Source organism: Cynocephalus volans, chromosome 3, assembly GCF_027409185.1.
Source record: "Cynocephalus volans isolate mCynVol1 chromosome 3, mCynVol1.pri, whole genome shotgun sequence".
NCBI classification, from domain to species: Eukaryota; Metazoa; Chordata; class Mammalia; order Dermoptera; family Cynocephalidae; genus Cynocephalus; species Cynocephalus volans.
This window is the reverse complement of record NC_084462.1, coordinates 31,358,518-31,373,520: the sequence shown is the minus strand read 5'-3', so window position 1 is coordinate 31,373,520 and position 15,003 is coordinate 31,358,518. Positions and strand designations below refer to the sequence as shown.

The 15,003-nt window shown below is 39.3% G+C and overlaps 1 protein-coding gene across 2 annotated transcripts in view; it reads right to left on the bottom strand.

Moving 5' to 3' along the window:
• Nucleotides 1–15,003, bottom strand: part of AUTS2 (activator of transcription and developmental regulator AUTS2) — a 1,156,454-nt gene that overhangs the window by 427,894 nt on the left and 713,557 nt on the right. The gene's annotated exons all lie outside the window — the stretch shown is intronic.

Sequence of the window (15,003 nt, the reverse complement as noted above, 5' to 3'; positions counted from 1 at the left end):
GTCCTATGCTCTACCTACAAATTAGTCATTTCTTTTTTCCGTCCCTCTCAACTTTGCCAATCCTTCTTCCACAACATCACACCCTGAATGAGTTCATCTTGTGATTCTCCATCATGAAAATCTCCATGTGACAAGCATAATAGATTTATAAATCATAAAAGAGCCTGGGAGCCCCACATAATACTTGAAAGAGTTTTTAAAATGTCACAGTGTGTAAGAACAGTGATCCAACCCGCTCAACACGGTTTTTTTCCCCGCTGATGTTTTTAAAGGTAGCAAGTTATGACCACTACATTTTAGAAGGCTCAAATTCTCTTTTATTGTTAACTGATTATGGTTCAGCCTTGACAATTCATAAGCCACAGTAACCTTTAAAAACCTATATTGATTCAACCTAACAAAGTTGTATTAAGTACCTCCTATATGCCTGACACTGCTCAGCGATGGAGATACATCAGTAAACCATACAGACTTGCCTCTTCTTCAAATCAGAAGATAGTAACAACCTTGAGGCAGACGCCACGTCTTGGTTACCTATAAGTCAGGCAAAATGCCAGCCCGAGGGAATGGTTAGTATGCCCTTAGTGCTCCACACATGTCCATTAATCCTGTTCAGGGTTGGGAAGCAGTTGCATGAACACTGCTGACACTAGAATCCCTGCCTGAGTTTGAATCCTGGGTCTCTTGCTAAATGTGTGGCCTCAGGCAAAGTATTTAACTTCGCTGTTTTAGTTTCTTCAAATGTCAATAGAAAAACCAGCAATAATGGATTCTTCTGACAATTAAATAAGTTAAAATTTAGAGTATTTAGAATGGTAGCTAACAAATAGTAAGTGTTCAAAATATTAGTTATTTTTCTATACAATATTCCTGTAATACTCGTACTTTTAGAAAAAGAAAATGTTTCTCCACTATTTGAACAAGATCTCCCTCCCATGGCAAATGATGAATTCATTAAGATTCACAATTTATATCAAAAGGTCACAACCCAGCTCTGTGGGGACAAGAAACATGAAAAAGAAATACACAAATGCTCTTGCAGACACACACATACATAGTAAGAAGTATCCATTTGTACCAAAAAAACTCCAAAACCACTTCAAAAAAGTTTTAAAAGAAGAAGATAAACAAGGATGAACGCCATATCCAGCAGCAACCATTTCCAGTGTGACCTGGTGAGTTTTCAGCTTCAAACAGGTCAGATGAAGTGCTCCCCAGTGGCATTACCTCGGGATCTGTCACTCACACATCAAACTCCCTTTCGCTGGCCTCTTCTAACATACAGCATGCTGTGGGATGCAGAAACATCACTGTTTCCTTGCCCAGAGTACTAAGGGTGGGGGAGAGAGTATGAGGCATAGGAAAAAGAAACACAATGACCCATGGACATCAGCAAATGTGCTTTTTTGTGTCCACAAAAGATATGTATTACAAAGTGTCACATGGTTTTTCTAGGAACCTAATTTCAGTCTTGCACAGTTTGACAAGGAACCCCTTCTGAGTTCATCAACGATTGTCTCCTTAGGACGAAAACACCCATACCAAGAATGGAGAGCTGGCCCTGTCAGCAATGGCTGGAGGAGAAGTGTACAGAGGGTGAGCCTGCTGATGCCCACCTGAAATGCCCTACTTCTTTGTCCAACATATTCCTCTCTTTTAATAAGCTCAAGTGAAATATAGGAATCAAGTTATAGGTTTTTTTCTACAACTAATTCTGTGGGATATATTAATAAGAGCTAACTTGTATTTATCAACCACTTATCACCAAAGAAGTTCTCATTGCATTACCTCTTATCATACTCCCTATTTCGCTTCATTTGATACACACTCATTCAGCCTTTAGTGAGTTCTAACTGTATGCAGGGCATCAACTATTTTTCTCATTGTATCGTGATCCATAGACTGGCTATGGAACCTTGAGCCAGAAGTTAATGGGGAATAGGAAAGTAACACAGAAAACAATCTGAGTGGGCAAATGACATGATCAGATGTGTACAGTTTTAGGAAGAATGTTTACAATAGAATGGCGATGGGGACCATTTGGGAGGCCAAAACAATAAACGGGAAACTTAACCATGACTGAGGTGTTAAGAGTCACAGAAAGGTCCAGACCCAAGGATCCTGGGGGCAATAATGGATATGTCTTGCTGACTAACTGGATACAAGGGTGAGAGACAGGGAAGAGGTTAAACAGACCTCTGTGCTTCCAACCCGAGAGACTATCAAGCCACATCAGGGAAGAAGGAGAAACTTACTGTGGGGGGGGGAAGAAACAGTGATTTCTATTTGAGAAAGGCATTAACCTTTCTGATGAGGTGGCGTTTGGGCTCCAGAGGGAGGCCAGAAGCAGAAAGGATGACAGTAGGAAATGAGGGCGTGGATGATGGGAAGACAAAGTGAAAAGCAGTGGACTGGGAACTATCTTAAGCACTTGGTAGGCATTTGTCAATTTTATCCTCACGACCCTCTGAAATCCGAGAAAACATGCTCAGAAAAGTTAAATAATTTACCCAAGTTTCCACCGCTAAATACATAGTGGAGCAAGGATTTGAATTTGTGTCTACCCGATTCTCGTATCCATGCCGATAAGTAATATTTATTTGCTCCTAACATTGGGATTCTTAAATATGTATAAAGAAAGAGGGGAGAACCTGATGAAGATACTGGAAAGATCTAGCTCGAGGACTGGGCAGAGGTGGGAAATGCAAGGCATGAGAGCGCCGAGGAGGAGTAGGTGGTCACCAGGTGGAATGCTGCCAAATCTGTTGTACTTTGTGATCAGAAAGTCATCGGTTGGTGTTAAGAAACAATTTTATTAGCACAATGGGATATAGTAACTATTCATTCAGAAGTTACAAGGATGATAGCAAGTATAAAATCCCTTGACTCTGAAGGGAGAGATTCAAGATGCAGGTGGGGTTTTCCTTCTGTTTTTTAAAGATTGGAAGAAACCTTGCTCAAGTTCCAAAGCTGAGAAGAAGGAAGTGGTGAGGGAGACAGTTGTATAAGACAAAGAGACAAGAATGGCTGATGTGACAAAACCATGGATGAGACAATAAGAGTTGGTTGAAGAACACAGCTTTGACCTTGAGAATGAAGGACATGTTTTGCTCTGATCCAGAGGAAGTGATGAAAACATGAATAATAATTCTGACAAAAAATGTTAAATGAAGAGATAGAAGACAAGGACAAGCCTACCGGACACCCCTGATATTCTTGGTGGAGCTATCTGTATTGTAATGAGGGGTGACCAGGATTCTGGACTGGAGGGTTTATAATGAGTGGAAAAAATCTAGGGCAACACATGTGAGGGCTGTGAAAATGAGCTAATTCTCAGCACCAGGGCCTGGCCAGAGGTAGAAAGTTGTATCAGATGCAACTGGTGTAGAAAGCTGATTTCTCCAGAAATTTAACCTACGCACATACCAATCTGTGCTGACAGGAGAGCACGTGCAAGAATGTCGACACGTGCACACGCGCAGACGAAGACAGCCATCTGTGAAACAGAGCTGAACTGTAATTCCACCAGCTTTGTGTCTAGGTGGATATTATTACTCTCCAGAGAAGAGTCTGTAGGAGGACCGAAATGCCAATTTGTAAAATGGGACTGTCTAGTGTTCCTTATTTGTAGTTTTTAGTACTATGTAACAATCTATCAAAGGGCAAATGTATGCAAGTTTACTCAAAATGTACAATAAGATGGCATGGAACAGAAGAAAGAGAGCAGAAAAGGAAGGAAAAGAAAGCTCCTCGTGTCCCTGGGAACTGAGCGCTCCATCCTAATGAGAGTGCTCTGTACTTACTATAACAAGAGAAAGGACAAGGAAATGTCCTCCTGCTTAAAAAGAAAGCAAAGCCTGTCAATAATAACTTAAGGGCTGTCATTATCTTTCTGAACAATCGCTCCTACCATGTGAGAGGTCCAGGCGCCAGTGCTAAAATGCAGCTAATGAATTCCGTGGGAGTTCTTTATGAGAGTGTGAGCTCACCACAGGGTGGTGAGTGCCACTTTCTCAGTCCTGCCATTCCCACCTCTCCATGGAGGATAAGAAGGGCCAATGAATTCTGTGCCAGGCCCTGGCTCATGAGGCTGCTAGAAATTCTTTGCAATTTAAGGCCACTGCTGTGACATTACCTACAAGGCTCCCTTTCCATTAATCTGTTCCATCCAACAGTAGGAACTGCAACCCCGTGGCTGACTGATGCTTCAAGTGCTAACCAGGTGTCCCAGCAATGAGGACACTTACCACAGCTGAACAACTGTGAGTTCTCTCATTTGCTTATTGTCAGGAATCTTCTGGGTATTTGGAAAGGCTATAGTACCAATTTCAGCATCCTCTTCAGATGAAACAATCACTAAAAAGGTTGAGATCAATGACTGAATGACCAATGCCACTTACCATAATCATTGGGGGCATATTTATTGTCAAAATGACAGGGTCTGGTTTGGGATCCCAGAGAGTCTTTCTGCTTGTTTTAGAACAAGCAGCCTATGGTGGTTTGAAGTATCCACAGTCCTTTAATCACTATTAGCTTAACAAAACATCTCAGTAGCTTTAGAGCACTTACAAACACAGTATTTCATCTAATCCTTATTGCAACTAGCAACACGTGTGAGGGTGGGACAGTGTTATTTTTATTTTATAGATGGGGAACTACAGGTCCCTGCCAAACTGTCATCATGCCTAACCCTGAGTGCTCTCAGATTTGGGGGTTGTCCTTAGATTTTAAGACATCTAAATGTGATTTCACATGCACACTATAAAAAGATTTTTATGCTGAGCCTAAATGTGTTGCCCTGCAATTTCTCCCAAGGGGTTTTATTTTTTTCCTTTGCAACAACAAAATAGAAATCTGTTCTCTTCCACAGGACAGCAATTTAGACATTCTTTTAATCTTAAATCTACCATCCACGACGATAGCAATCTGATTTGGCAGTTTTTTGAAACGTGAGAATGTGTGACTGTCCAAAGTATTAGCCACATATGGCTATCTAAATTAAAACAAATAAAAATGAAATAAAATTAAAAATTCAGATCCTCGTCACACTAGCCACATTCAGCCCCATGTGATGTGTAGCTACCATGTTGGACCATGCAGAACATTTTCAACATTAGAGAAAAGTTCTTTTGGACAGCACTGTTCTAGGCCCTTGAACGCTTTGGTCTGAATTTCTGGCCTACATTCTGATCTTGATGTAGTCATCCTTTCCTATCACCTATTTTCAAACCCACCTTTACAAAGAGAGTGTCTATTTTATCTGATTTCTTTTTTACTGTGAGAGGTGTTGGTGGGGAAAAGAAAAAGAACTTCACCCCACATTCTGTCAGCTTAGAAATACTTAATTGGTTTGTGGGCTGACTGACAAGATTTAATATTCTCATCTCTTCAAATCTAAACCAGCTTGAGGCCAAATCACTGCCTATATTAAATACACACAAATTCTATTATTAAAATGGAAGCAAAAGTTCTTTTTACTTAAACTGACAAAGGAGAGAAGATAGACTTCATATCTTTACTTTTTATTTCTGAGGAGGCTGGGCACAGCAAACAAAGAAAAAAAAAGACAGTGAAGGAAGAAAAAAAAAAGAGGGGCATTCATTACCAAGACTCGGAACAGTCTTAACCTGACCCAGACTAATCTTTACTTCAGCGTCTTAACCAGTTTCTTTTTAAACGTATACAACTTGAAAATGTGGGCACCAGAACTGATGACCCGGTTGCAAAATTTACAACATATTAAGGCACGAAAGGACCTTTGAGACCATCTTATCCCAAATCCCCATTTGATAAGAAAACACAGGCTCAGAAGATCTCAGTCATTTTGGCCCAGAACCTGGCCTCTCAGCTCCAGCTTGCTGTCTACCTGGTGCTTACACAAGCCCACAGAAACACCTATTTCACTTTCAACATTTCATTTGTTTTTACCCCATCCTCCTCTCCAACACTCTTTATATGACACCCAATTCTCCAAATTCAGGTAAGTGGAATGGAACCTTCTAAAGTAATCAGGTATGCCCAAGTAAGATAACCATAAATCACACACAGAGAAGGGGTAAGATTTGATTAAGTGTATCATTTTCTTATTCTGATTCTCTTAAGAGATTTCCTAGAGGCCCTAGGAACAGAATTCAGTGCCCATTTTCAGAATGTTTGTATCACATTGAGGTCAGTCACAACAGAAGTACCAAAAAACCCCAGAAAGCTTTATACATTTTCTTTGGCAATAAGGAATTTGTAGTCCTTGGGAAACAAGAATGTAGACGGGGGACAAAGAATTGAGCATTAGGTTAATAAAGATGGTGATGCTGTATCAATGATGACAGCGAACAGCAGAGTGCCTGCTGTGACCCTGACAGTGGTCTCAGTGTCTTCCAGGCATTATCTCCTTACATCCTCACAGCCCATGAGACAGATATGTACCATGCTATTCCTATTCTATAGATGAGGACAATTAGAGGATCAATACCCATCTTCATCCACTAAGCCATCAACCTACGTTTTAGAAAAGCTGGTGGACTGGCGCACAACTTGTAGAATCAAAATAGGCAGCTCACAACAGGTCTACGGAAAGGAAGAATTGTAGAAACTGCTTCTGGAACCTAATTTTTTTAAAATTGGTAAGACAAAATCTAGGCTTAGTGGTCCTCAGTTTTAAAACAAAAACCAAGTAAGACAAACTAGGAAAAGCTTGTCATTTTATTTTAAAATGCATCTTATTTTACTTGTATTAACATTTTAAAACGTGTTACAATAAAATCATCTTGGCATGACAAGTACTCTAAAAGAGAAATAAAATTATCTTTTACAGGCTGAGCAAGGAGTCAATACATGAAAAGGAAGCTGTGGTTTGTGCCATATTTCACTCTGATGTTCTTGCAATTTGTTTTCTGAATAGAATGAGAGCTAAGGGAGAAACTGGAAAGTGGCAAAGGTCTTATGGTCCACCCAGGCCCACCCTGCAGTCTTTTGCCTGGACTGGGACTACTTATTTTTTAATGAACAGGTGAAGAGCGTACAGAGAAGAATCTACTCCTGTCTTCCATCTCCTTCCATACTCCCCCAGGAGGAGCCTCCAATCACATTTGTCTCCAGGCCCACAAGCAAAAGCTCTACAGCATCCAAATGTAAAAATCTGGCCCCATAAAAAAGATGTAGTTTGTTTTCATCTCCCTTCCCCACATTTCAATTGGCTATTTAACCAGTTAGTAAACCACCAAGGGCACACAAACATTAACCTTCCACTTATTCTACAACAGAAATAGAGCCATTATTCTGGTCAAAAACTAAGTTAACAATTTTGATTCAGTCTTGGAGTTCCTACAATCCTTAAACAAAAATATGTGAACTTAATTTGCCTTACAGCCTTAATTTCTCTATCCCTTTACCTTTCCCCTCTCAGGTTTGTGGGCAAAAAGTAGTACAGGCACCATGCTGCAGAGATGAGCCATGTTTCTTAATCCATAAAGAGCTGATGTCCTATTGATGAAATAGGACTGAGTTGAAAGGACAATGGTTTTTTTTTCCTATTGATCCACCCACTTAATAAATTTTACCATAATTGTAAATCTCCATATTCCCTTTTTTAATAAAGACTAATAAAAACAGTAGTAACATTTTAGATGTGATTCATGGGTCTTACCATACAACAGAAATATAATTTTTTACTGTGTTCATCATAGTATCTGCAATCCCTTTAAATGATTTGAACTTTCAGTGTTAAGTGGAGTATTTGAACAACAAACAGATGTGTGGTGTGTGATGGTGAAAAAAGGATATGAGAGATAAAGGTGCAGCACATGAAAACAAAAAGGAAGGTTTCTATGTGAGTAACCTTTCTAGGATTTGGACCAATGTAAGATGTAGAATCTTGTTTCTAATGCCCTGCCCTTCATATTTTCATATTCTTTCATAATTTAACTATACTAGAGAAGTGTTGTGTTTTTAGGCTCTCTCTGATCTCCATACCATCAAAACCTGGTCTTGGAAAAATTTTATTATTGTATTTAGACTCTGGTCTAAAAGTCTGAGAAAGGGCTTTTCTCAGGATATATAGAATAAAGTTGTAAGACAAGAAAGAAATCACTTTTATAATTACAGACAGGAACTTACCTCACCGGTTCTTAACTGATAGTTCTGAACCACTTTATACTCATGGAGAAATTTAAAATACTGAAGGGTCTCAAAAGTTCTGAAGAAGTCACAGTAATTATAATGTAATTAATACTAGCACCATCTAGCCACGTGTCTTCACAGTGTCTACGAAAAGTAGCGGTAATTAACACACTGCTCACCTGGTGTGTCATTTTGAAAATGTGCTTGGTGCACCTCTGCAGACAAAGAGGCAATGTCTCACCTGGTAAACAAAGACTTGACATTACGCTGCGTCCCTTACCTCTTAATTTAGCCAACTGAAACATCAATGGGTGCTTCACCTGTATATCCAGCTATACAAAATTTTTTTTTAATATATATACAGATATTTCAGGATATGTCTGCAAAAAAAATAAAGACATACTTTGTGCCATGGTATACCACTGTAGAGCTACTGTTCTGAAGCATAGGTAATATTTTTGAAGCTCTTACTATATGTTAAGTGCTATTCTAAATGGTTTATGCGTTTTAACTAATTTAAGGCTAAATTCTTCTCTTCACTATATAAGAGCGATACTGACAAATATTTGGCAAATATTTTGCAATCACAGTTCAATACTTTAGGGCAATCGATGGGTTAACTTTAGTCACACTTTTAAACAGCCAGCTTTATTATTTAAAAACAAGCCTTTCTCAACTTATCTCCATTTGAGAAATGGAGAAGTGATCAGTTTGCTCTTAAAATATTCCATGCCTTACTATTGATGCCCTGGAGGCTGGGTACATATATTCTTTCTATATTCCTAGTACACCACCAGAAATGCTGATGGCAGAGAACTAAGAAGGGTAAATGGGATACGTCCTGGAAAACATTTTTTAAAACTCCCGGGGCTCATGGGGTTCAAACAAATCCCCCATCTCTTTCCTCTTCCCTTCCTTCAGAATGGAGAAAGCCTGATTTTGCCCCATGTCTTATAACCAGGGGTCTGGGCTGGCTCTTCCTTGTAGGAAGGCTTGATGTCAACCAATGCTTGGCAAGATCAGCATGAGAGGAACTTAAACTGGGCTAAGTTTCAATCACTGTCAATAAATATTCATTGAGCTGCACAAAAATAAATACATTTTAGACTCCTTTAAAAGGAAGTAATTTATTATTTTATTTTTATTTATTATTTTTTTAAATTGTATTTATTTCTTTATTTTTTGTCTTTTTGTGACCAGTAAGGGGATCGCAACCCTTGGCGTGGTTTCGCTCGCACCGCGCTCAGCGCAGCGGGAGCGCCGCTGCGCTCCCAAGCACTGCAATCTCCCGAGTGCGCCACGGGGCCGGCACAGGAAGTAATTTTTTAAATAGCTACTATATATGAGGGACAAAAATCAACATAGATACTGGAATGCAGTTCCTCATGGCTTGGTTTAAAAGAGAATTATGGAAGTAAAACACTTCATCTGCTGGGTCAATTACTACTTTGAACCCATGGTTATACACACCTAAGCACAAACCATTTATGTTGCTAAGCTAGGGGCTTTAGATACAATATCATATTTAATACTCTCAAAACTTCTACACCAAAGCAAAAAAGAAAATATTTTTAGCAACAAGCAGAGAAGACTGAACTAATTTATTCAATAGGTTACTTTGTCAACTTCTCCAGGGGTATATTCTGTGACTAACTCTGACTCTTTGAGATGTGGTTATGCCCTAATGTAAACACCTTTTTTTTTAAGTTGGTAACTTTTGCCCGAAAAAATTTTTCAAGGCTAAAGTTATGTCCTATATTTTATGGACCTTCAACAGAGTTCTTACTCAAGCATTTGTGCAGATCCAAAAACTGCTTTTAGTGAAGTCTTGATTACTGCAAGGTAGTGCATGCAGAGGAAGGCGTGCAGGTGGAGGGACCTAAGCTCTCCTGTTGTGTCATTTCATAACTGTGGTCTTGGCCAAGGGACTTAGCCTCTCTGTGTCTCAGTTTCCCCACCCATGAAACACAGATGATAATGGCCTCTATTTTGCAAAGTTGTAGTAAGGTTTACAGATATTGTATGTAAAGCTAGAGACTTGGCTTTTTTTTTTTTTTTTTTTTTTTTTCCTTTCAGCTGGCCAGTATGGGGAGGGAACCCTTGACCTTGGAGCATAGCAGAGCACCATGATCTACCAATCACCTATAATTTTTAAGACCTGCCTGAAGGCATTGTTGTAGGCTCTTCATGAGGTTAAGAACACATTTGAGATCTTTCATCTTTATAACAAAGTGTCAGATTTGCACCCCTACTCCTAAAGTCAGGAGCCAAAGGACAGCTTTCCAGTCACCATCATAAATACCTGTACTTCAGGTGCTCAAAAGCGATGCTCAGGCAACGTTTTCAAAGTGATTGATGTGGCTGAAAAACTGGGAATCACGAGCTGTGCTAATGGCTGCAGAACACCATAAAATTCTGATGTTTAATTTCGTTATATGAAACAGTAACTATTTTACTCATAAAATACACAATTACATTACCTATTTAAAAACAAATACATTGTGGTGTTCTTTTATGTTTTAAAACAAGCCGCTGAACTAAGTATCATCCAAAGTTAAGTTTTTTTCTATTCATATTTGTTACTTAATTATACAATAAGGCAAGGTTCAACAAAAATATGCATTCCGAAAACATATCTAAGATAATTTTTACCCACTTATTATTCCCTCCCATGTTTCAGTGGGAAAAAAAAGAAAGCAGTCATTTCATTACAGTCAGTGAAATGGCTCAGTCCAACTCACAGGAAATTTGTGTTTTGACAGAACTAAGTTTGAGAACCAGTGGTCTTTGGACCATGCAGTAGGTTTTTCCAAGCTCTACCTCAATAGCTAATCAAACATTCAGAGACTTAGAGACCCAATGTCCTGCTACTCTCATAAGAAACACATGCAAAGAACTACAATTTAACCATATTACCTTGAGCATATATTGACAAACAAAATGGCTAACTCACTTCTTTTCTCTCTGTCTCTCTCTCAAACTGTTCTGAAAGTCCTAGGCATCATTCTTGCCAAAGCCTGTTCAAGCCTCTTTACAAATTCTTCTCATCGTTTAGTGACAGGGAAATGTTTCTCTGTTCTGCTGAACTTTAATGTTTCATTTCAATAGATCATATAATAAAAACTGTAAAGGGGAAAAATAAAAACCAATTTCGACTATACAGGCTGCAGGAAACTCAGCTTATGTTTTTTCCCCATTTGCTTTTCTTGGCATAGGTTGTCTGGTATAATTACCTTCTTCTCTTTCCTGAATCCTTCATTACTTGGTTAGTGTTCCACTGCTTACTAGTTTTACACCTTATATGTGAGTCTTTGATTAGAAATATCCTAAATCTGAGAATTTATACTCACTGGATATATACATATTTTTAAAGGCTTTTAAGTCCACATAAGTGTCAACAGCTTGAAATGATGGAAAATCAGAAACTTGTTCTATGTTAATGAATATTGTCGAAAGTTCATCTTTCTTGTAGATGGTCATCTCCAAGGAGATCAGCACAGGTCTGTCTTACATAATTTTTTACCTCCACTGGTTAAAGAAATCCATGCATTATTCAAGGTTTTAACAAATATTTCCATTAATTTATTAGTTAATTAATTGCTTATGTCACTTGTCATGAATTTCAGAAATCAAAGTATGTTTCTCTACTCAATAAAATTCTAAGTAATATTTCTTCCTGAACTTGAGCCTTTTCTACTAAAAGGGAAATTGGAGAGAATCCAAATTCAATATTTTTATGAACTCAAAGATGTGAACCTACATTATTATAAATCATACATAAGGGCTGATTTTTATATGCTGAAATGTCTATTTTTTTTAAAGGGAAACCAAAGAGGTGAGACATTTCAGTGGGCACCTTTATATATCACTGGTGGTAACATAGAATGGGACACTATTTCTGATGTGAAATGTGAAAAACCACAGCATATTCTAAAACTCCTTTCACTGAATAATTTCCCTTTACTGAATAATTTTGCAACAAATGTAGTCCGAGGAAATAATCCCTGAAATACAACATTATGCACAATAATGATGAGTTGGAAAAAAACAAATATCCAAAAATAGGTTAAATTATGGCATTATCAATTTAATAGTATACTATGTAGTCATTAAAAATCAGGGTATGGAAAAATATCCAATGACCTTGAAGAAAGTTTATGTGAGACACAGAGAAAAGGAAGACTGGAATTATTGTACCACAAAATATTAAGAGTGATCACCTCTCATTTCATTATAAGTATAATTAAAAATTTTTTTCTTTGAAAATGCATGCATTTTCTACAATCTCTGGAATGCAAGTATGTTGCTGCTATAATCAGCAAATCAATAAATTCTATTATAAGAGAGCTTTTGGGTATTACCTTTTTAAAAGGGAACCAGCTCTCCTCACATAGCAGACGTTTTCCCCCTCCTTTGTGTTTCTTTGCAAGATGTCTGCAGAGGATGTTCACAATACATTCAACCCAGAACAGAACATCGCCTTCAGACTTTCCCAACATCAGACCCCACACTACACCTCAAATAAAAGGTCATGGGTAATCCTTGCTGATTCTGACACTGCTATAGCATCCAATGGCAATCTGGATCCAGGACAACTGTGCCCCACTGGGGCACTTTTGAATCATATTAAGAGACATACCCACTGAGTAAAATACTGTAGTATACTTCAAAGCAAGCTAAATCTAAAGCAGCAATCTAGTAAACATTATCATCCATGGCTTCCCTGGCCTCAGTTTCCTCACTTGTAATTTGGGGTCTTCAGACTACAGATATAAGCTCCCATCCTGCTATGAAGTTCCAGGGTTTCATGATATTGGTCTAAGCAATGAGACAAACTGGGATAATGCCAAATGAGAAGAGGATCCCCTGCTTCTGCTCACACTGTGATTTGCAGGAATTGCCTTGCTTTAGACAGGAAAGTGGCAGCAGATGTCAGCAGTGTTAGGGATGGGCACAGGACTGCAGGGCTGAATCAAAATGCCATACCCTGAGATATAAGGCAGCTGACGTGTGCTGAGCAACCTCCTCTAGAATAGTGAGAGATGTGGAACAGGGCCTGTTTAGAGAATGTGGTTAGCACATAAAGAAGCTGTTGATGCCTCCCCTCCCTAGGTCACACCACCATCACCAGAGGGGAAAAAAATGGCAGCAGATATGTCTAAAAGAAAAGCTAAGGAGAAAAAAAATAGATGTTTTTGTAGTTCTTGCTCTGAAAAGAGGGAGAAGACAGGAGAAGGGTGTCAGGAACACCTGCAATGCAGATTCAGAGGCTCGTTTCTCAGAGAGGAAATGGGGGCCAGAAGGTGACCTCGACAAATCTCTCAATTATAAAGCATTCTCTAGGGTGTCTGCTATCTAAAACTACTGAACCCACAAGGGATTAGAATGCACAGGGCCTCCCTCTTTCCTCTGAGTTACTGTGCTAGCAAACCAAACAAGAGCAGAGTGTGGCCAAAACAGTGATTATATGATCTTCTGGGAGTTGCAGCAGGATAGAGTGAGTGTGTGTGTGTGGACGTGTGTGTGTGTGCACGTGCGTGTGTGCACAATCCAAGTGCAACTCTCCGAGTTGCTAGAGCCACCTCAGCTCCCTTCTACCCAGTAGTACTCACTGGGGGAACACCAATCAGCAGCACCAGTAAGGATGAGGAACTGCTTCTGTCCATCAACAAGCAACTGACAGGAACCCATTACAGAACCCGGGGGCCCCTGGTAATGGGAGGAGGGCAGAGGGCTGCAAAAGGCATTGACTGAAAGGTCAGAAAGCCCTTGGGAAAAGGAAAGACAAGGAGCCAGGTAAAATGGAAGAGAAAGCAGGCATTATTTGTCACGCCCTACTAATTCTAAGTGTGTGGGGGAGTGGCATGAGGATGGCTGTCACCCTCCGTGCTCCTGTACAATGGAGCATACAGTATATAAGCCAAGTGTGCAGGTTCCTTGCCCACTTGGGGTTTTGTGCAGGTCTCCTTGAACCCAAGCATGACTGCAGGAAAAAGTATTTTGTCTTCAAAGATTCCATCCCTAAATGGCCCCACAGATAAATTCCTCTAGACAGCCGCAGGGGAGCTCAAAGAAAACTGTTCATCAAGGCCTCAGAAAAATACTGGTTTTTAAAGAGGAAGGATATAAGAGGACAGGATGAAAATGATGGCAAAGGAAAGATTTGTGCAGACACACACACTCCTTCATGCACACATCCACTCACTCTCTCCTGGGACATCACAAGAAGAGCACAGTGGAAGAGGGAGTGAAGGTCAGGCAGCAGACAGAAAACGGAGGAGCCTGACAGACTGCCTCTCAATACCTCCACATGGGTGAGACTTCGGTGTCTTTAACTAAACCTTCTAGTTTAGCCACCTTTAAAGTAACAAACACACTGACACAGCCTAGTGGCTTTATTACTGAAACCCCACTAGATAATGGTGGATAGGTGGCCAGAAGGATGTAAGCAAGAGGACAGCAAGATTTCAACTGCAGTTCTGGGGGACAGAGAGGACAGGAAAAAGATGTGTCACATTAACTCAACAAGATAAGCAGGCAGTAACAGGTACCTGCTTTGTAGATAATGGTGTTTTTCAATGACTAAAACACTAAAACAAGTTACAGTATTCAATTCAGTTTAGTATAACTGTGACTTATTGCAATTTCTATAAACCTAATCAATGCCTCTGGCTGTCAGGGCATTGTACAAACACCAGAGCTCAATAACTAAATATTAGAAATGTCTGTCAATCTCTTTCTGGGATTTGGAGTTTGATATGGCAGGGTTTTGTTGTTTTTGTTATTGTTGTTGTTTTTTAATGTACACTTATATCTAAATATCATCCATTATGAAATTTTTTAAGACTTAAGCCTTAATATAACCTACACTAATTGATTGAAAAGTTC